The sequence below is a fragment of the Callospermophilus lateralis genome, chromosome 2 (genome assembly GCF_048772815.1).
Source record: "Callospermophilus lateralis isolate mCalLat2 chromosome 2, mCalLat2.hap1, whole genome shotgun sequence".
Taxonomy (NCBI): Eukaryota; Metazoa; Chordata; class Mammalia; order Rodentia; family Sciuridae; genus Callospermophilus; species Callospermophilus lateralis.
The window spans coordinates 110,592,866-110,617,138 of NC_135306.1; the positions used below are offsets into that span (position 1 = coordinate 110,592,866).

Below are 24,273 nucleotides of genomic sequence, written 5' to 3' on the forward strand. Positions count from 1 at the left end.
TTGGCTCATAACAAAGCTCCAGAGCCTCCTGTGTTGGAACTGTCCACATCTTTCATCGTTTGGAAATAATTGCTTTCTGAAACTATGACATTTGAGACACAAAACTGTTCAGGACCAGACCTCAGTGGGCTCTTTAATGAGAAATTTGCTATTACAATGAAGCTTCCTACAATAGTAGGTAAATTGCAGCTGATAGCTTGCGGTCATCGGGAGGGAGTTTTACTCCCAGAGCAGGAGAACGTCTCAAGGTTTTTACTTAAAGGGACATAGTCTGTGGGTAGAAAGACTCCTCTCAGAATTTTTTTGTTTCATTGTGTGTAAGTAGAGCTATCTCTGCCCTTTCAACTTTATTCTTATAAACTTACTGAAAATCGAAATGTTAAAATTTTTTTCCTTTTAGTGATTCAGAGAAGAGATTTCTTTATAATAAATGTGATACCGAGCCAGATAAAAGCTCTTTATAGAGGATTGTAGAGTATTAAGTCATTAAGCCCTGTATGGTCTGGTTTTACTGACAGCCCTGAACGCCACATCATACTTGGGCTATTGCAATAACAACTGGTCTTTCCACCTTTAGGCTCTTTTCCTCTGGTCTGTCTTGTCTACTGGTCCCATATTAATCTTTCTAAAGCCCTGCTTTGATTCTTCTCATGCATTATTAAAAAATCCCTCAAGAATACTCCATTGTGTACAAGGGTAAGTTCCGAACTCTTTAACTTGATATTCTGGGTTTGTATTAGTCAGGGTTCTCTAGAAAAACAACCAATAGGATAACATGTAATATATTAATATATTGTTAATATGTAATATAATATTATGATAATATAAATAAATTAAATAAATATATACGTAAATACATTTCCTATTGGATATGCACGCACAGACACAGACACACGTACACTCATATATGTCTACACACATATGAGTAGATTTATTATGGGAATTGGCTTATGTGATTATGGAGGATAAGTTCCAATGATTAGCTATCTGCAAGCTGGTGGTATATTTCAGTGGAGTCTTGATGGCCTGAGAACCGGGGGAGCCAAGGCTGAAGGCCAGGGAATTTGGAGAGTTGTTTGCTGGTGTAGGTCTTAGAGTTCCAAGGCCTGAGAACCAAGAGTTCTGATGTCTAAGGGCAGTAGAAAGTGGATATCCCAGCTCAAGCAGAGGCAGTGAATTTGTCCTTCCTCTGTCTTTTCTTCTCCCACGTGTTCCCTTGGGGAAGGGGGGCTCTACAGATTAGACGATGTCCACAGACACTGGTGAGGGTGGATCAGATCTTCAGTATTTAGTCTGCTGATTCAAATCCTAATCTTGGAATCACCCTTGCAGACATGCCTAGAAAAGCTTTACCAGCTATCTGGACATTCCTTAACCCAATTAAGTTAACACATAAAGTTAACTATCACAGTACTCTCTGCAGTCTGCCTCTGGTTACTTTTTCTGCCTTATCCTCTGCTGTGTGCTTGAATGCACTTTGTGATTTATCTGGCTAGTTGTGATTCCTATAATGTGAATTGCATTTTCCTTTTATATCTACCCAGAATATTTTCTTTTTGAAATTCTGCTTCTCCTTTCAGTTGTACTTAAAAAAAAAACTTATTTTGAAATAATTATAGAATCACAGAAAATTGCAAAATTAATACATAGAGCCCTGTATATCCTTGAGCCTTTCCAATGGCAGTGTCTTATATAATTGTAGTATAATATAAGATCCATTTTAAAATAACATTTTGAAGAATGTTCTTACTGGTAAACAAACAAACAAACAAACTCTCTTCCTTTACTCACCTCCTTCCCCTCCTTTCTTTCCTCCCTTACTTTCACTAGATCAGATGTGTGGACATGTCCAAGAATCTATGGACTTGTGTCTGTAAAACAAATTAGGTGGATGATAAAGCTGGGTAGTATGGTATCTGGTGTTCAAAGGAAAGGACATGGCTATATGGCACCATAAGATCAAATTTATGAGTTAGCCTTGAACATAATTTCAAAAGAGGCACTTCTAAAGGTGGAATGGGCTGTATTATTTCCTGAAGTAATTGAGTGAGGCATAGTACTCATTTGGATGTGATTATTCTAGTTTATTGGTTAAGCCAATCTCAGTGTTGTATAGCCATACCATTTATATTCTTAAAGCTTATGCTCTTCCTTGAGAATATGTTTTAAAAAAAACAAATTAGTTAAAACACATGCTGGTTTTTGGGGAAAAAAGTTTATTTACTTTTTTTTTTTTTTTTTTTTTAAGAGGAAGGCAGAAGGCTTGTAAAAGGAAGAGACTTTGGAAAATAAAATATATCCTCCAAATTGGATTTTTCATCCAGTGCTGGTGGAAATGTAAAGTGGTATAGCTATAGCTACTTTGGAAAAATTTGACATTTCCTTAAGAAGTTAAGCCTAGTTACTATGTGACCCAGCAATTCCATTTTTAGGTATATACCCAAGAAATTTAAAACATTCACACAAAAACCTATATGCCTAAGTGTTCAGAATAGCATTATTCACAATAGTGAAAAAGTGGAAACAACCCAGATGTCCATCAGTTGATGAATGGAGAAACAGACATGCTGTGTCCATATAATGGAGTATTACTCAGCCATAAAAAGATATGAACTACTGAAAATGCTATAACACATATGAACCTTGAAAACATTATGCTGAGTATAAGAAACCAGACATAGAAATCAATGTAGAATGTAATTACATTTAAATGAAATGTCCAGAATTGGCAAATTCATAAGGCAGAAAATAGATTAGTAGTTGCCAGGGCCTGAGAAGGAGGAGGGAATGAGAAATGACTGCCTGTGGGTATAGGATTTCTTTTTGGGCTGAAACTAGATGGTGGTGATAGCTGCACAACTTTTTGAGTATACTAAAAACTGAATTCCATACTTTCAAATGGTAAATTTTATAGATTGTGAATTATATCTAAAACTATATTTATTCTCCAATTTCCATGTCACACTGTGATGTGGTTTGGAACTGTTCACTTGGTGTGATGGAACATGAAAGACTTCTTATATTCTCATCTTCAAATGAGGCAAAGTATTAGTGGGAGAAGAGAGTAACTTAGAGTTAACCCTGGTCCTGGTAACTGCTTGATCCCCGGTGGATCTGATGAACAGAATAAAGGTAGAAGGAGATGAAGTAAAGATGGAATGGCAAGATGACTACCTTTTTATTTTTTCCTGGGAAGACTGGATAAACAGACATTGGAAAACAGACATTTGTAAACTTTGTATACTTCCCTAAAATCTTTAAGTTGCTGAAGCTAGCCTTGAACTTGCCATCCTCCTTCCTCAGCTCCCGGTTTGCTGGGAGTACAGGTGTGCACCACCATGCTTGACTTGACTATGTTTTTAATAAATATCTATATTCTTAAATAGTTGACAATTCTTTTTAATTTTTTTTTTTTTACTTGTAGATGGCCACAATATCTTTATTTATTTTTATGTGCTACTGAGGATCCAACCTGGTGCCTCATGCATGTGAGGCTAGTACTCTACCACTGAGCTACAACCCCAGCCCAAATAGTTGACAATTCTTTAAAAAAATCTTTTTTTTTTTTTTTTAGTTGTAGATGGACACATTACTTTTTATTTATTTATTTATTGTTATATGGTGCTGAGGATCAAACCCAGTGCCTCACAGGTGCTAGGCAAGCGCCTCTATCACTGAACTACAGTCCCAGCCTTCTTAAAAAAAATCTTTTAGATTCCAGGCAGATTTACTAACCCAAGAGTGAATCATGAACTATTTTAAACAGGTTCTGACACTGTTGAATTCAATAAGCCAAGGTTCCTGGCATTTTGTTTTGGATGTGTTCCTCATGGATCTTTTTAAATAGATATTGGGAGAAATACAGTGGTCTCATAATAAATTATAGGGTAAGACCTTCTGTGTGTGGAATTAAATTTATTTATATTAACTTTTCAAAGGTCAATCAGGGTTTTCATTTAAATGGGAAAATATGATTTTCATCAATAACATACTTATTTTTTCCAGATTTGCATAAAAATCTTCTGAAATAGCACCAACATGAAGTGGGTAGCCATCCAGAACCATTATTTTTTGGCAGACGGAGTTATATTTATGGTTTAAAATTAAATCATACTATCATGTTAGAATAAGAGGTTAATCTTTTATATTTATTTAGTTATTTATTGGTACTGGGGATTGAACCCAGGGGTGTTTAAACACTAAGCCACATCCCCAGCCCTTTTTGTTTTTTATTTTGAGGCAGGGTCTTAGTAAGTTACTTAGGGCCTTGATAAATTGCTGAGGCTGGCCTCAAATTTGCAATCCTCTTGCCTCAGCCTCCCAAGTCACTGGAATTATAGGTGTGCACAACCATGCCCAGCACTTCAATCTAAATTAAAGGAATGTATGCAAAATGGAGAGAGAGAAAAAGATCTGCCTAATAATATGAATATTAACAAGAATGTCAGGTTACATGCACCAAGTCTTACTATCTGCCATTTACTGCTGTCATTGTTTTTATTCATCATTTCATTCCTCATAATAAATACTCTGTCATTTGATTAAAAAAAATTAGTACTGTGTAGATATTCTCAGTGACTAACATTTTTTTCTTAAACTATTTTTAAATAACTTTATTTTATTTGTTTATTTTTTTATGTGGTGCTGAAGATCCAACCCAGTGCCTCACATGTGCTAGGAAAGCGCTCTGCCACTGAGCTATAGCCCCAGCCCGGAAATTACCTTTTTAAAAAATATATATTTTTTTAAGTTGTAGATGGACACAATATCTTTATTTATTTATTTTTATGTGATGCTAGGGATTGAACCCAGTACCTCACATTTGTGAGGCAAGTGCTCTACCATTGATCCACAACCTCAGCCCTGGAAATTACCTTTTATGTTTAGTTACCAAAATGTGTAACTTATTTGCATTGCTCTCCTAGTAGTAGAAAAAACTCAATAAATACTTTAGATAAATAAAAATAATTAATATGAATATTTTCATTACAGGAAAGTATAAAATAAATTATATTAAATACTATGGGAGAAGTGGAGTAGAAATATAATTTCCATGGGAAAGGGAATAATATAGCATTTTATATGGGATATGAATATTCTACTACAGTTTTAAAATGGAGGGTAAGGAAAATCAAATTGCTTTTGTGTTTAGATTTCTTTCTTTTATTTTTAAAATTTTGTTCTTTTTAGATATACATGATAGTAGAGTGTATTTTGACATACCATACACACATGGAGTAGAACTTCCCATTCTTCTGGTTGTACATGATGTAGTGCCACACTGATTGTGTACTCATATATGAACATAGGAAAGTTATTTCTAAGTTGTTATTTCTGATTCATACCATGATCTTTCCTATTCCCATTCTTCTTCCCTTCCTTTCATTCTCCTTTGTCTAATCCAGTGAACTTTTGTTCTTCCCCTGCCCTTATTGTGTGATACGCAGCCGATTATCAGAGAGAACATTCAACCTTTGGTTTATTTTTTAATATTCATTTTTTAGTTTTAGGTGGACACAATATTTTTATTTTTATGTGGTGTTGAGGATCAAACCCAGTGCCTTGTGCATGCCAGGCAGTGCGCTACCACTTGAGCCACATCCCCAGCTCCAACCTTTGGTTTTTAGGATTGGTTTATTTCACTTAGCACAATAGTCTCCAGATCCATCCATTTATTGGCAAAAGTCATAAAGTCATACGTTTTTTATTGCTGGGTAATATTTAGTGTTTAGATTTCAATTGGAATTTCAAGTGATATGATAGTTTTGGTAGTATTAAAATTAGTGATACAATATTTTTTGTTTTTTTAAGTGTCTGTTTAAGGATTGGGGACATAGCTTAGTTGAAAGAGTGCTTGCCTTGCATGTACAAGGCCCTGGGTTCAATCCCCAGCACCACCAAAAATAAAAATAAAAAAGTCTTTAAATGAGCTTATGTTGATGTATGAATGAAAGTATATCTTTAATAGTGATTAAAGCTTTTGATGACAAATTGTAGGTGTTAATCTAAAAATATTCAAGGACATACTTTTTCCCTTCAAATTTTTAAGGTGGATGGATGAACATGACTCTTTGAATAGCTGGTAAAGGAGATAGAGATTAAGAGGAAATATACACCACCAATGAAACTCCACATCATGTACAACTGCAAGAATGGGATCCTAATTAGAATAAGTTATACTCCATGTATGTATAAAATGTCAAAATGCACTGCACTGTCATGCATATCTATAAAGAACAAATTAAAAAAAAAGAAGAAATAGTCTGCCTTCAGTTAACTTCTTAGTTAAATGGTGAAGTGAAGATATTTATATATGGTTTAACTAAAATGAAACCTTTATTTTGTCATGTTTTGCTGTTTATTATAATATGAGCATTGTGCCTCAGTGATGTTTGTTAAATGACCCTTGAATAGTGTGTGCCTGTTACCATGTAGGCTACTGTGCAGAACAGGAGGTTGTATATTTTAAAAGACAGATGGATAGTAAAAGCACACACTGTGCTGACCACTGAAGAATAGTAGGGTTTTCTCTCATTATCTAGTTCCTGTAGTCATAAAGAAGGTGAGGCTGAGAGTCAGGACACCCCAATTCATGTGACCTTGGCCAGATTACTTAACACATTTGAACTTAGTTTCCTCATATTAGAAAACTTTAAACTGTATGATCTTGTACCTCTGAAATTTAGAGTATATCAATTGAATTCATACTTTTGTACATAGTGCATTAGTTTTAGAAGGGATAGATATAGTGAAACTTTAGGAAATGGATGTCAAAATAATGGAACAGGTATTTAATGTAGTGTGTTGCATAGCTAAATACTATTTATTTGAAGACCTGAAGTGAGATTAAGACAGTCTGTTATAAGGCTGTTGTGGTTTTTACCATTGTCCTTTTCAATTAAAAGGAATGGATGACGGAGGGAAGCAGGGAGAAAGGGACAGAGAATTTCTCCTACTTGTTTTGAGAATTAGAACAAATTCCATTTAGGATTAGTAACTAACAATCCCAATTTTAGCTTCATGCCAGTGCCTCTAGTGAATGTTATATTTTTGTAATGTCCTAGCATTACAAAATTGCTTTATTGATTACAGACAGGTCCAGGCTTTGTCTTTATAGGTCAGAGGCAGAAACTAATAGAGCAGTTACTGTTCACTCTTCATGGACTTGGACTCTTAGGTTCTTTATAGAGCTCAAGTGAAACTCTCTGGAACAGTTCCACCAGAATGGCTTTCCTGGGGGCTTATGAGGCTTACAGTCTGAAACCGATACTCTTGTAGTACAAGAATAACTACAAACTCATGCGGAATTAGAAGGCCAGAGAGGAGAGATGCCATATGCAGCTCTTATTCTTAAAAGTGCCTTGGCTCGTGAACAGAGATTTTTCCCGTCAGGAAGCAGATATTTGGTTATATATATTGACAAACCCTCTCTAAACAATTTTTAGAATAGAAAACTTACTTCTGTATTATGCCTTTGAAGGCTGAGTATTGAAGTATGCAAAATTAGCGTATGGCAGTTTAACACGGGTAGCTATCATCTATTTAACAAGACTTCATCTTCTAGGTTTGTTTGTGAACATTGTCTCCATTGTTTGGGGCCAAGAAAGAACTGAATAATTTCTGTGACTGATTTGCAGATACTATTATCATTTATACACTTATTAGCTTCAGTATTGGATAGTTGATTAATTTGCCTTTTTCATGTATTAACTTGCATTGGACCCTGATTTTTTTTTTTTTTTTTTTTGGGTGCTAGAATTGAACCCAGGGGTAAGCCTGTGTTCCACCACTGAGCTACACCCTTTAAGCCACACCCTTTAAACCAGTCTTTAACTTTTATTGTTGTTGTTGATAAAAAAATCCCGACCTGAAGAGATCTATCTTTAAAGTGACCAGGCTTGATGCGTTTGATGCTGGGGAAATACTATTTCCTGGCAGATTTTGTTGGATTTTTGTATCATTAAATCTCAAGTCAGCAGTTTACTCTTTGTTTAGTAGTTGTTTTGGCTTGTCTGAATGAGTCATAATTAAAATTTAGTACTCGTAGTCTTGTCTAAGCAGGAATCATAGTATAGAGATACTTGTTATGTATAAAGTCAGAATGGTACAGGTTGACTGTGATTACTGAGATTTTTTTAAATACATATTTTTTAGTTGTCGATGAACTTTAAAAAAATTATTTATATGCAATGCTGAGAATCGAACCCAGTGTCTCACACATGCTACTTACATTTTTTTATATATACCATAGTCTCACATATACCTGTGAGCTACAACCCCAGTCCCTGGGATGGGTTTTTATGAATACTAAACACCTTTAGAATTGTTTTAATAGGTTTCTTTATCACCTACTCCCTCTCAAACTTAGAAAGTAAAAGTAAAAAAAAAAAAAAAATGGTGAAAATAATGGTATTCTGGTTTCATGATCTGAAAATTCCTTTGAACTACTTACATTTTTACATTTATTATATAAAAATAAAATGATTATTTTATGTCTGTTAAAAAGATTCAAGAAGCTGAGTATGGTGACCTGTGCCTGTAGTCCCAGCTATGTGGGAGGCTAAGGCAGGATTAAGGATCTCAGGTTCAAGGCCAGCCTGGCCAGTTTAGTGAGATCTCATCTTAAAAATAAATAAATAAAAAGATTCAAAAAGGTTCAAGAAATAGAAGGAGTTTTAAAAGCATTTTTTGTCATTCCTTTGCTCATCTCTGATAAAAATATATGGTCAGGAACATTAATTCAGTGCATGTGGCTTCTGGTCCATCTTAATATATATATTTTTTTAATATTTATTTTTTAGTTTTCGGTGGATACAACATCTTTATTTTATTTTTATGTGGTGCTGAGGATTGAACCCAGCGCCCCACGCATGCCAGGCGAGCACGCTACTGCTTGAGCCACATCCCCAGCCCTTAATATATATTTTTTAAAAATATTTATTTATTTATTTTTAAATTGTAGTTGGGCACAATACCTTTATTTTATTTACTTATTTTTATGTGGTGCTGAGGATCAAACCTAGGGCCTCACACATGCGAGTGAGTGCTCTGCTGCTGAGCTATAGCCCCAGCCCCTTAATAATTTTTTTTAAATAATATTTTTTTTAGTTGTCAACGACCTTTTATTTATTAATTTGTTTATATGTAGAATTGAACACAGTGTCTCACACATGCTAGGCAAGTGCTCCACCGCTGAGTCACAACCCCAGCCCCTTTAATAATTAATATTGCTAATGTTTCCTATGATCATCTGACATAAGAACCAGCCCCGCCGGTACTGGGGATTGAACCCAGGCTCTTGCACATGCTAGGCAAGCACTCTGCCTTTCATCTATGCCCTCATCCCTGATATAAGTATTTTGTTGAGCCAGAGCTATTGTACTATGACAGTAGCCTTCATGTCAATTGAATATAAATTAAGAACCTAGGGTCCAGGCATTGCACTAAATGCTGAGGGTACAAAGGTGAATAAGACATTACTTATACTATACTCAAGATTAAGGTAGCTGATAGAAAGTAAATATAATAACATTGTAAAATATAACTGAAGTTCAGAACTAGAGGAAATGTAAATTAGATTTGGAGGCGAAGACATGGTTGAATAATTAGACAAGAACCTTTGGCTGAACAGCTCAGGTAATAATGTTCCTCTTGTTAGTGACATGATACAGAAATAAGCTTTGTTATGTTAAAGCTGTGTTAAGGCATGGTTGATATATGTAGTAGGATTATGAGAATTCAGGCATTTTTGGGAACTCTCACAAAAATTCATCTGTGGTTAGTTTTGTAAATAGCAGTTCTTTTGTTGTTCAGTTATATGAGTTAAATATCATGGATTTCAGTGTTTCTAAAAATGGTATTTAAATCTTGAGTAGAGAGAATCTAAGTACCCAGGCTGAGCACTGAGCTTTCATTTTATTTTTCTATGGTAGTATATATTTTTATATAGTGTATTTTTATTTACACGGTAAATTATAGATTTTTAATGTTGAGGTGGAAAAAGTAAAAGTGAATTGTAGTTTAGAAATTGCCCTACTTGGGGCTGGGGATGTGGCTCAAGTGGTAGCGCCCTCGCCTGGCATGCGCATGTCACTGGGTTCGATCCTCAGCACCACGTACAAATAAAGATGTTCTGTCTGCCGAAAACTAAAAAATAAATATTAAAAAAATTCTCTCTCTCTCTCTCTCTCTCTTTCTCTCTGTCTCTTTCTTTAAAAAAAAAAAAAAGAAATTGCCCTACTTTCTTTCTCTCTATTTTTCTTTTGGTATTAAACTTTCCCTATTCATGATCTCTAGAGTTGTTTCGTCACCTTGGGGCATAGGGTGGGATATCCTTTGCTAAATCCAAAACTACTGTTTTTCTCTATCTTCATAGACTGAGGAAACTGATCAAGTAAATAATTGGTAATTGGAATGTAGAGATTGTTTTGAGAACTCTTGTGGGCATATCTTGGTTTTGAAAGGGAAGGTTTATAGTTCTAAGGGGTGTATGAACACAGCTTTCTGACAGTAGCTTTTGATTTTATTGGCTCAACAAATATCATTGTTGCACAATACATAATCTTCACTATGGTAGCTAATGAGATACGAAACTGCATAATTACACCAACAGATATTTTCCTTATAGAATTTGGCGGCTACCGAGTAAACAATTTAAAAAATTTATCTTAATTAGCTTAGTTATGTAGCATCATAGAGTCTTATATTTTTCTTCATGTTGTTGCACTTCACATTCTTGGTTGAACAGAGAAAGATATTAATTATTTTAAGCAAGAGCTTCATTATTTTAGCCAGTTGGCTTTCTTTAATTAGGATGGTTATTCAAATGAGTTCCAACTCTATGAAATGCTTCCTGAAAATATTCAGGAAGTCAGTATGGAGGAAAAACTCCTGAAAGATGAAATGTTTCCAGGTTGTTTTAAAGATTATCCCCATTGTTTTTTATTCATCCTTTTATGTGTTAACCCTGCAAAGATTCCTGGTTGTGGTACTGATATTTGGGCAAAGGCCTGTGCTGTCAGTATCGTACAGATACTGATATTTAAAACCAGACACGATGTAGATATGCTGTAAGAAACCCCTCAGGTCTTCTTCCAACTGTTCATGTTTCCTTTCTAACCTGTAAGATGTGTTTGTTAGTGTGTTTCTTTATTTCAGTCAATAGAATCTAAAGAGAGCAAATGAGAATATACGGAACCTGTCAGGAAATAAGCTTCAGTTTCAGGAGATTGGGAGTAGCTGTTGAGAGCGCTGTGGGTTTAGTGAGGATGCTTTGGTGGATGGATGGTGTTTGTTATGGGCTAAAAATGGAGGAATTACAGCATGTGTGTCTTCTGTCATCCCTGACGTCATTTATTAGTGTTTGAACATGTTCATAGCTCAGAATGGCAGTCCACAGGCTCAAGATAATAATTTGAACAGGGAGCTGGGAGAAATAAAGATGATTTGAGTACATAGGATAAAAAATGAGCCATTTAAGGAAAGATCACATGTGAATGGAAGACTAGAGATTGGAAAATGGTAGATTGGAAAGAAAAAGATTAGAAATACATAAAAAATAGGATGAGGATAAATAGGCTCTACCAGTCTCTCTTTTTTTTTCAGAGTTTTCTATTATTGTTGTTACTATTATTTTCCTTTTCTGATTAGTAAAGGAAAATACTTTGTGGAATCCTTGGGCTGCTTTCGGCAAGGAAATTAGAAGTTCATTCTAGTTGTATTATCAGAATATAATCGGAAAAGTTTTGTTGTCAGGTAGAAAACAAAGCATAATACTCATTCATGGAACTCCTTTAGTTGGTTCATTGGCCACTTAGGATAAAAAATAAGAGAGACTTTCAGAGTAGCCTGTGATCTTTGAAAAGTCCTTCAGAAATATGGCTGTAGAGCCATAAGATACCTCTTTCATTGTACCCCAGTGCCTCCCACTCTTTTTTCCACACTAGGGATTGATCCCAGGTGTGCTTTACCATGAAATTACACCACAGTCTTTTTTATTTTTGAGATGATTCTCACAAACTTGCCTGGACTGACTTTGAACTTGTGATCCTCCTGCCTCAGCCTCTGGAATCACAGGAATTACAGGTGTGCTCCACCATGCCTGGCACTTCTTCCATTTTTTCAGATGTTTTAGTATCACAGTTTTCCCCAGTGAGTTCAGTAGAAAACAAGTGTCCCTAAATGTTTAAATATATGTTCTAGGAATCAAAGGGTTTAAAGAATTATTAAATTTGGGAACTGATAGGACACACAAATAATTAATTAACTAATTAATTAATTTTTACTAATAGAACATCTGAGAGGTCTTAGAACTCCAGTTTAAAAAATAAAATAAGGTCGAGTGTTGTGGCACACAACTGTAATCCCAGTGGCTTGGTAGGCTGAGGCAGGAAGATAATAAGTTCAAAGCCAGCCTCAGCAATTTAGCCAGGCCACAAGCAACTCAGCAAGATCCTTTCTCTAAATAAAATACAAAAAGGGGCTGGGAATGTTGCTCAGTGGTTGAGTACCCCTGGGTTAAATCCCTGGTACCAACAAACAAACAAATCAGTGTGCCTTGTGAATTCCTGAAGGGATAGTTGGGGTTAGGTATGTAGCAGTTCTCAAACTTATTTGACCACCATACAGTTATATTGCCAATATACATAATCACATTACTTGTAATTGTTTCTTTAATGCCTCCTCTGACTTTGCTATTAGTTTCCTCTCTTATCTCCTCCAAGTTGGAGGATTTTTCTGTTTTCTCATTTCCTTTTGTGTATTCCCTTTGGATGAATATTAATATAAGCTTACATTTTTATAAATAATTTTTTTAAGTTGTAGATGGGCACAATACCTTTAACTAATTAATTAATTAATTAATGTGGTGCTGAGAATTGAATTGAGCTAGGCAAGCTCTCTACCATACAGCCACAATCCCAGCCCCATGAGCTAACATTTTAAAATAAAATATTCTTGGGGATGTAACTCAGTGGTAGAGTACTTGTTTAGCATGGGCAAGGTCTTAGGTTCAATCCCCAGCACTGTCCCTTGTCCCCTACAAATAATATTCTAGAGATCTAATGTACAATGTAAAGACTGTAGTTGTATCTTAGTATTTTTTGCTAGGAGAGTAGATTTGTATGTGCTCTGGCCAAAATAACTGTGTGAGATGATGCATATGTTAATTTGCTTGACATAGTAACCATTTTACAATGTGTAAGTAAAATCATGATGATGTACTTTAAATATACCTTAAATGTATACAATGTAGAGGAAATATGATTATATTTATATCTGAACTCATTTGGATCTTCTGGTTTCTTGATAATCTGATTCTAAATCCTATCTACCTTACTAGTTTATTTGCCACCATTCTTCCATGATAATTCTTCATGTGAGCTCAATTTCTTTACTATTCTGTGATTATATTCCTTTACCTTCATATATTATGGTCTACTCAGGTGTGCACTCTCCCCAGCCTGTACAGTTTAATGTGTCTCTCCTTCCTCATCACTGATACCTAAAGGTGTCATTCTACATGACAGTAGACTGTATTGGCTACACATTGGTTTATGGTTATTTAAGCTCATGTCTTATTCAGAAGAGAGGGAATACTATGCCATATTACTCACAGCTCCAAGCTTAACTATTCCCTTACACAGAGTAATAATACTAGCTTATATTTATTGTTTCCAAAGTGCTTTATGTGATTAGTGAGCAGTAGAATAGCTTACTCAAAGTCACATATTAGATTAGTGATGGAGCCATGATTTGAACTTGACAGTCTCCTGTTCTTTATCACTTCATAGCTCTGCTCCCTATAGTAGGTGATCACCTAGTGGTTGAATGAATAAACAAATAAGACTTTAGAAAGAGGCCATGGCTGTGGCTTAAAGTTGTAAGGCACTTTCTTTTTACATTTTCAAAGTTAACACCTGTCAAGTCATGTAATAAGCTTTCAATTAATAAGAACAATTAACAAGCATTCAGGAGGGATATGGGCGTGATAGAGATGAGTGTGTGGGGAGTAGATGTGCTTAATCATTGTTTTTAATTCCTCTGGTGCTTGAAGGTATTGTTCTTATTGAAGGAATAGTGGTGTATCTAGGCTTTGGAGTGCCTTTTTTACCCTTGCACACACACACCCCCCCCCCCCCCCCCCCCCCCCCCCGCCAATTGTGAGTTAGCATCTGCTTATTAGAGAGAACATTCAGGCCTTTGGTATTTTGGGATTGGTTTATTTCACTTAGCCATGATAGTCTTCAGTTCCAGCATTTACCAGCAAATGCCATAATTTCATTCTTCTTTATGCCCAGTCTTTTTATTCTTTATTTTGAGACAGAATCTCACTGAGTTGCTTAGGACCTTGCTTAATTGCTGAGGCTGGTTTTGAACTTGAGATTCTCCTGCCTCAGCCTCCCAAGTTGCTGGGATTACAGGCATGCACTATCATGCCTGGCACAAAATTGCTTTTTAAAAGAGAGGCATCTTTAAATTAAAACAATAATCAAATTAAATTATAATCTCAAAATAGAAAACATACCTATTATGATGTGCAGTAAGAATTCTGATGTGCATTTTACAGTAAATGTACAATAAGCATCAACACGTCTGTGGCAAGCTGGTCATAGATTTGAGTCCATTGTAGAATTTGTTCTGAATAATTTCTCCTTGTTGAGCTTTATTTTTGGTGTAAGGAAGATGATAGGGACCTTTAATTTATGAAATAATTTTTTAAAAATTAATTATGCCTTTTCCTTTAGACTACCCCTTAAAAATCCGATTCTACCTTTCTCATGCAGAGAATTCCTGTAGTCTCTTTGTAGAGTCAAAGTGATTCTGAGCTGAGAGATCCTGAATGAATGGGGAAGGTGGAAGAATCTTAGTTTGGATTCATCTATAGGGAAGAAATATGAGATTATTAGCAAAGATTAGAAGAGTGGAGAGTCATGCAAATAAAGACTCTTGTAGTAATTTCTTTTAGACTCGAGCCAGGGGTATGTTGATTTAGTTATAAATTATTGCAGTTGGTATTTTGTAAAATCTTCTTTGAGTGGTTCTTTGTTTGGTTGAGTGGGTTCAGATGAGGCTGAGAAAACAGGAAGATTGTGCTTGGAAGAGGGGAGAAGGTTGTCTTTAGGCCAAGACAGGTTCGTAATCCTACAAAGAGAGTTTCCAGACAGGATATTTCTGCTTATAAAAATATTGTCTGATATGTAAATTCACATATCTGGTATAAATGATTCTGGCTAAGGTTTCTGTTTTCTTTTGATTCAGGAATAAGACAAAACAGTTCTGTACCCCAGAATACACAACAAAAAAGAGGCATAAAACTTTTCAGAACTTCTGAAGTGCTATGGTTTTTTTGATTTCTTGATGCATTTAGCATTTGAAAAACCATGTGTAAACACAGGAAAGGTGTTTAGCATAGGATTTAACTTGTTTTTTTGGCAAGTAAACCAGCCTTTGAATCATCGGCTCTGTGGTGGTTCTGTGTGTGTGTGTGTGTGTGTGTGTGTGTGTTTGTGTTTTCTTCTTTTGCTAGATTGTCATCTCTCTTTTCCTGTCTTGGAAGATTTCTCTTTATCTAGGGCAATTACCCCACTTATACAGGGAGGCAAATTCAAAGTCATTGTTTTGTTTAACCAGAACTTCCATTTATATCTGGTCCTAAGCTGAGTCATTGAGGTTTGTTTTAACCAGCTTAGGTCTTGAAGCTTGCCTGCTTCATTATTTGGGAGTGGCAGGAACCTGGAATTGTTATATATTTTTCCATCTTATTCATATTTGTTGCTTAAAGGTGTCAGGGTCACACCCTTTACCTACAGCCTTCTTTGTGGGTTAAGGTGTTGGCAACAGTGCTATACCTCATCCTAAGTCCCACCACACATTTCCTCACAGCCTGCTTTTAGGGAAGCTCTCTCAGCCTATTCAGGCCCATGAAGATCATTCTCTCCTTTGAACTCAAATAGCCTAATTTTCTCTGAGTCATATAGCCATTAATCTTGTTTTGTTTTGTGTTATCTTCTGTAATTGACTTTCATTGTTAACGTAAGCTGCTTGAGGGCAAGGGCTGTTGTTAGTATATTATATATAGTATTATAGAGTGACTCTTTTTCCCTAGATTTATCTTGGGAAGTTTTTGTGCCTCATATGACATGGGGACCTTTTAGAACATTTCCTAAGAACTCTCAAAATCTTTTAGACTTTGGAGGCCATGCTCTTTTGCTTTTGCCCTTGATAAAAGCACTGTGGTCACATTGTATCCACCCTGTCCTGTGTCCCAGACACAGCCAAGTGTGACTAGACATTGCAGACTTCGAGATTAATATTTACCTTGAATAAGGGTGTTTTTTGGTCCTGGGGATTGAACTCAGGGGCACTCAACTACTGAACCACATCCCCAGCCCTATTTTTGTATTTTATTTAGAGACAGAGTCTCACTGAGTTGCTTAATGCCTTGCTGTTGCTGAGGCTGGCTTTGAACTCTTGATCCTCTTGCCACAGCCTCCTGAGCCATTGGGATTACAGGCATGGGCCACCATGTTCAGCAAGAGGTGCTTTGTTATTTTAAAGAAATAACCATATTCTTTATTTAGGTTAATTTTTATGACCAAATATTTAAAAGAATGAAGACAAATGATGTATAGTAGTTAGCTGTGGGGCCAGGTGAACAAGCAAAATGTTCAGATCTTGTGTGACAACATTATATAAAACACATTCTAATTTTGCTGTACCTGCTCAATAACATTAGAGATGAATGACCTGATCAATATGGTGCTTTGAGTTTTCTTTAAGGGATATTTTTGTTTTTGTTTTGTTTTATTCTGTTCTGGGAATTGAACCCAGTTTCTTATGCATGCTAATAAGCACTTGCCCTGCCAATGAGCTATTAGCCTGTAGAGGATTAAAAAAAATAATAGGAGTTTCAAATTAGGAGTTTAAATTAGGTATATCTCAATTTTCATATGATTCATTTTTGTTTTGACTGCCATATTGGAAACCCCTTGCTCTAGAGTCATTTAATATATTTTTTATACTGACTTTCTCTTGGTGTAACAGTTCTGGAGGAACTAACTACGTTAAGCCAAATTGACTGAGTGATGGAACAGTCACAGTAAATATGCCTATTTTGGGGGGAAGAAAAGTCTGAAATTATACCTATTAGGAGCTATGCCTTCTTGAAGAGGATATATTTAGATATTCACTTTTTTCCCCCTCTAATAAGTTGGGAAAATATAAACCTTGAGTTATTTCCTGAATTATTTCCCAGGAGGATCATTACCTTGGTTTTAAGCCTTCTTCCTTTAGGAATCCTGACTCTTCTATAAGCACAAGTCAGGTGCTGGCTGCTCTTCTGTAGTCGAGCTGGAGTAAGTGTTCCAAGCTTTGGTGAGCCCCCGAGCCCTCCCCGGAGCATATATTTTTCTAAGTTTCCTTTTGTTATGGTTAGTTATTTTTTTGAGAGCATTTAAAAATGCTTCCATACCATACTATCTTATCTTTCAGGAAAATGAAGTTATATATTCTTTCTGTTATTAATGAGAAGCTATTTATTTACCTACATCATTTTAAAATTTTCACTTTTTCTTTCTATCTTATCCCAAAATAATGGGTCTTGGATGTTAGAAAAGTACACATATATGCTATGGGGGGTAACAAGTAAGTACACATATATGTATGAGGGTAACAAATAAGTTATTTTTAATTAAATTTGAACTATGGCAAAATACACCTTACTTAATTTTTTATTTTTCTCTTTCAATTTTGCATTTGTTTTCCTCTACTGTATCTGTTGTGTTGCTGAAAATAATTCTCTCATATCCGAGCCTTACTTTTCTCACTAGGATGCTTTTGTTGTTCATAGGAAAACAATTCGTTGTCTTTTTTTTTAATATTTATTTTTTTAGTTGTAGTTGGACACAATACCTTTATTTTATTTATTTATTTTTATGTGGTGCTAAGGATTGAACCCAGTGCTTCGCCTGTGCTAGGCAAGTGCTCTACTGCTGAGCCATAACCCCAACCCTAATTCATTGTCTTTTAAAAAAATTTTTCCCAAAATATTTTGATTCTTAAAAACAAGTTCACTCAACACTTATAATTGCTTGTATTCTTAATAATTGCCATTCTGACTGGAATGGGATGAAGTCTTAGGAGTAGTTTTGATTTGCATTTCTCTAATTGTTAGAGATGATGAACATTTTTTCATATGTTTGTTGATCAGTTATATTTCTTCTTCTGTAAAATGTCTGTTCAGTTCCTCAGCCCATTTATTGATTGGGTTATTTGTTTTTTTTTGGTGTTAAGTTTTTTGAATTCTTTATATATCCTGGAGATTAGTGTTTGAGGATGTGGGGGAAAAGATACACTTATACATTGATGGTGGAACTACAAAGTTGTGCAACCACTCTGGAAAGCAGTATGGAGATTCCTTGGAAAACTTGGAATGGAACCACCATTTGACCCAGCTATCCCATTCCTTGGTCTGTATCCAAAGGACTTAAAATTAGCATACTACAGTGACACCACCACATCAATGTTTATAGCAGTTCAGTTCACAATAGCTGAACTATGGAACCAATCTAGATGCCCTTCAACAAATGAATGGATAAACACAATGTGGCACATATACACAATGGAATATTACTCAGCCTAAAGAAGAATGAAATTATGGCATTTGCAGATGAATGGCTGGAACTAGAGAATATTGTGCTAAGTGAAACAAGCCAATCCCCAAAAACCAAAGACTGAATGTTTTCTCTGATAAGCAGATGCTGATTCATAATGGGGGTGGGAGTAGGGGAAGAATGAAGGAAATTTGGATTTCCGAGGGGAGTGAGGGAACTGGAGGGGGTGTGGGGATGGGAAGGACGTGGAATGAGACAGACATTATTACGCTATGTACATGAACTGGTGTGACTGCACCATGTATAGCCAGAGGAATGAGAAGTTGTGTTCCATTTGTGTACAATGTGTCAAAATGCATGCTGCTGTCATGTATAACTAATTAGTACAACAACAGCAATAACAAAACAAGTTCATCTAGCAGCTTCCAGTTCTGATCTTGGGTGAGTTAGCACCTTTACCTGTACTAGATATTTAAAACAATTGAGGCTAAGGCTACTTTTGATTGGGTTAGTTTTCTAAATACATAGTAAAAATTTCTGTCTTGAGCTCTTTCCCCTAATGAGATTTTTTTTTTGGGGGGTGGGGAGAGGAGTGGGTACTGGAGATTGAACTCAGGGGCACTAGACTACTAAGCTGTATCCCCAGCCCCACTTTTCATTTTTTTAAAATTATTTTTTATTCTAATTTGTTATATCTGATAGCAGAATGCATTAGATTTCATATTATACATATAGAGCACAATTTTTCATATCTCTGGTTGTACACTAGTCAGAGGTTTTTGTAAAGAAATCTTTATCTGGAACTTCAAAAAGTGTGAAATTGGTAAAAAGTTTTTTTTTTTTTTTAAGTATAAACCTATTTATAAGTTTATTTAATTGTAAAGAAAAGAATGACAAGGTAGTTTTGATAAACACAGAAAGGGAGTTATCTGTGCTTTAGAGAGCCCTAGGTTATTTTTGTGTTTTGTTTTAGTTGCACAGTATAAAGAAATTCTGGTTTACATAGGAAAATACTTATAAATGATGACAGTTTTTTAAAAATATATCTTTACTAACAACAGAACAACAATACAGGTCACTAACATTTTTTTAGTACTGAGTATTACACTCTTGTTTTTTGAGTATTATACTTTTAAAAAATATTTTTCTTAGTTATAGATGGACACAATACCTTTATTTTATTCATTTTTATGTGGTGCTGAGGATTGAACCCAGTGCCTCACACATGTGAGGCAAATGCTGTACCACTGAGCGACAGCCACAGCCCAGAATTATACTCTTTTTTATTTTTTTAGGTGTAGATGGCCTTTATTTTTATGTGGTGCTGAGGCTTGAACCTGGGTCCTGCCCGTGCTAGGGGAGCGCTCTACCGCTGAGTCACAATCCCAGCCCCAGTATTATACTCTTGATAGAGCTTTTGTATGTATTTTTTATAAGACAACTCTTTATGTTCTCTATGATCTAGTTCGAACGTTTTTGTTGTTGTTGTTGTTGTTGGTGGTGGTGGTGGTGGTGGTGGTCGTGTTGTTGTTTTGGGGATTGAACTCAGTCTGAGCTCAGACCTTTATTTATTTTAAAATTTTGAGACAGGGTCTAAGTTTCTTAGGGTCTCACTAAGTTGCTGAGGTGAATTTGTAATCCTCCTGCCTCAGCCTCCCCGTTGTTGGGGTTGTAGGTGTGCACCTCCATGCCCAGCTAGGTAGTTACTTTTAATTTTATAAATCAGAAAGCCTAGGTACAGGGAGCTAAGGTAACTATAACAAAATCCACAGAGAGTAGGTGGTAGTTAGGCTCAAATGTGGTGCTCTTACCTGCTGAGCTGTATTTGTATTGCTTTAATTTTGGAGTGATAATTGAGTAAGTTTTGTGGTTTATTTATTTTTTAAAAAATATTTTTAGTTATACATGGACACAGTATCTTTACTTTGTTTGTTTATTTTTATGTGGCGCTGAGGATCAAACCCAGTGCCTCACATGTAGAGGCAAGCGCTCTGCCAGTGAGCCATAACCCTAGCTCAGTTTTCTGGTTTATTTAAGTCTTCATTATACATTAAAAATATTATTTGTGTCTTTAAAAAAGTCCTTTTTTACTCATTGAGAGTTTTAAAATAGATAAACATATATTTTTTTGGATGTTCAGTTGGACTGATAAGTTTTATTTTTATCATTGGCATTATTTGCAACTGTAAAGCATGGTAACATTATAACTTTGCATTGCAAACTTATCAAAAATATTAACGGGATGCACCAGTTAATGTAGCCATTTATAATTGGGAGATACCAAGCTGAAGGAGGTTCTTGGTGACCAAAACCAAAAAGTTTTCTGATTTTTTTAATGTTGTTTTATTTTGGTCTTACTTGAAGTATTATGGCATTTGTGTTTGGATAGCTAAGAAATTTCACAAATGAAAGAGATGATTTTGGAACTCAACATATAATTGCACATAATTCTGTAAAATTTGAAATTTCAATACCATACCATAATAAAATTTATACTTTGAATCTTGCTGACATCTTTTTAGCATGTCATGCTTGTCCGTGGAGCATGATATTTATACTACATTTAAGGAATAGTTTTTATAAGACCCACTTCTCTTTAGTTTTTCCTGTCATTGATTACTTACCATCAGTACAGGTCTTATTATGTTTTGACCATCTTATTTGAAGGTATACTAAAAAGTGATCAAAATAACTTTTAATTTTCCTTCCTCTTATTGTGTGTCATGTTTTGCAAATAAATTTTTAAATCTTTATTCTCATTTACTTGCTTTATTATTCTGTTTTCTGTTACTGTAGCAAAATATCTGTGGCTGGTTTATTTATTTATTTATTTTTAAAATTTTTTATTTGTTTTAATAAGTTACACATGACAATACAATGACCTTGACATATCATACATTTGAATCAGATGGGATATAATTTCTTGCCACAGTCCGGCTGCAGCAAACTAACCGGGGGGTGACGAATAACTTGTGTATGTTGATACAGCAGGAGTGGAAGCCGTTTATTGTAGGACAGGAGTGGTATTTATATATTTTACACAGCTTATCTAGATACAGCAGTCAACCAATAAGGAATCTCCACACTTAATGGCTCGCTTTTGTTACTTCACAAACCACTCCCTCTGGCATTTTGCCAGGCACCATGCAGACTTCTTTACAGACTCTAACATTTCTTGGCAAAATACCAGGTGCCATCCTGACTTGTTTACAGACCTTAACAATTTCTCATTATTCTGAGTGTATTTTTAAAAAATATTTTCAGCTGTAGATGGAGACAAGATCTTTGTTTTATTTATTTTTTTATGTGGTGCTGAGAATCAGACCCAGTACCTTGCACATGCTAGGTGAGCGCTCTGCCACTGAGCCACAACCCCAGCCTGAGGCTGGACAGTTTATAAAGAAAGATGTTTGTTTAGCTCATAGTTTGGTAGGTTCAAGAGCATGGCACTGAATTTGCTTTGTTCTGGTGAGGGCCTCGTGGTGGATGGCATCACAAGGGTAGAAACATGTCCAAGTGGCCAGCATTTGGAAGGATTGGTTGGAAGTTTCAGACTCTCTAAGGAGATAGCCTGTTCTTTCAGGAATAACCAGATCCCACAAGAACTACATTATTCCTTTCTGAGTTTGGTTTCCCCAGAGACCTAGCCAACTTCCACTAGACCCTGTCTCTTAAAGGTTCCACCACCCTGAGGACCAAGCTTCCTTTGGCGAGCACAGTGGAACCACCAGCCATAGAACTCGCTAACATGAAGCAGTTTTAAGATCTCTAACATTCATGTCCTTGTCTAAAGTGTAAAGATTTTACTTAATTTCACCCTTCCAATTTTTCAAATATTATAGATGCTTCTCTCTGATCTCTTTTCAAATAATGCTACTAATTATATTTCAGGATTAATTTGTTTATTCAGTATTAATAGCATGTGGTTTATTAAGCTTTTTCTCCAGAGTGTACACTTGTTTGTTCTGTGCAATAACTTACTTTGAACAATGCAGTGGTATTTTTGTTGTTAGATTTAAATTTTGTTTGTACGTCCCTCCAAATAATCTTACCCATTTTTTTTATTCTTACTAACTCCCTTCTGTCCTCAATGATGTTTAATAACTTGACAGTGATCATAAATCTGTTTCGTAAAATTTAGCTTCATTAAACATATCAAAGACATTAGATACTTTTTTCTTCCATAAAAGATGACCTCTCAAGTTAATAATGACTCAATATGATTTTTATATAAATTAAGATTTTAATAAAGACTCCAGCGTCCTTTTTCTTCATTGTAGTGTATGAACTTTGGTGCAAAATCATTTTCATTTATTTTTGTTGCTCAGACTTGTGATATCCACCCTTTCTGGGTTTTGGCTGTGTTCCAGTTAGAAAGGAAAATGAGGGCTGGGGATGTGGCTCAGTGGCAGAGTGCTTGCCTTGCACTTGTGAGGCACTGGGTTCAATCCTCAGCACCACATTAAAAAAATAAACAAACAAAATAAAGATACTGCATCCATGCAAAACTAAGAAAAATTTTAAAAAAAGCAAAATGAAAATTGGATAGGAGAAGGATTTTTGGTTGGTAGTGACTGACAACTAGTACTTGCAGGTTAGGTTCATTGTTTATGTAGCATATTTAGTGTGGGTCAGTAGGTTCTAGGCTTAAGAGAGAGCAAATCATAAATGAGCAAATGCTTACTAAATGTTGGGTATGGGGCAGGAAATAGTAAGCTTGCATTTTGTTTGAGGTGACAAGCATTTATTGCTTTTGGTTATATTGACTTATATAAGGTGAGTGTTCTAATAGGAAACGTTTTGAAGGTAGTTTGAAAATAAAATCTTTAAAAATTATTTAATTTGTGATTTTGAATAAACAAGGTCTGTAAGGACTTTTTCAAGGAAGACCTGACTTTGTGTACATGTATTTCCTGTTTTATAGCAGCCTGCACAAAGAGAATGGGAGGTTTGTGTGTACTTACACACACACACACACACACACACACACCCCTGAGTGCTTTATTAGGAAAGTTCATGTGTTATCTTATTAGATTATTATGGTAGTCTTAGAATATATGAAAAAGAAAACAATTGCTTTCTCATTTATAAATGAGTGGCAAATATCTATCTCTTTATCTAGATGTATCTATATGCCACACACACACACACACACACAGAGTGGATGGAGTCTGGTCTGTTTATTGAGCCTTTCCCATCTGTCTTTGTGATAGTCATGTGAGAGAGAATTATGTGTGTATGAGAGAGATTTTTTTCCCGATTTATGCTTTTGCTCATGTTGTTTGTACTCCCTGCCATGTTTTCTTTCCTCCCTGTCTCATTCACTTGCCAGATTTCTTTCATGTGGTAGTTAAACTGTCCCTGACCAATACAGTAGATTATAACACACACCTCCTCAAATTACCTAAAACAGGAACTGTGTATCCTTTTTTATTTTTATACATTTCTCTCTTTTTTTGTGGGGAGGGGGGTACTGGGGATTGAACCCAGGCATGTTTTGCTACTGCACCACATCCCCAGCCCTTTGTTTTGAGGCAGGGTCTTGCTAAACTTTTGAGATTTGCCTCAGCCTCCCGAGTCATTCCTATTACAGGTGTATACCACCATGTCCAGACTAATAAAAATTTCTTGACTAGATAATGACTGAATGAATGAAGCATTT

At 35.5% G+C, this 24,273-nt stretch overlaps 1 protein-coding gene across 4 annotated transcripts in view; it reads left to right on the forward strand.

Annotated features, from left to right (window-relative positions):
* The window catches only part of Sik3 (SIK family kinase 3), a 242,308-nt gene that overhangs the window by 43,037 nt on the left and 174,998 nt on the right, over positions 1–24,273 (forward strand). The window lies entirely within an intron of this gene.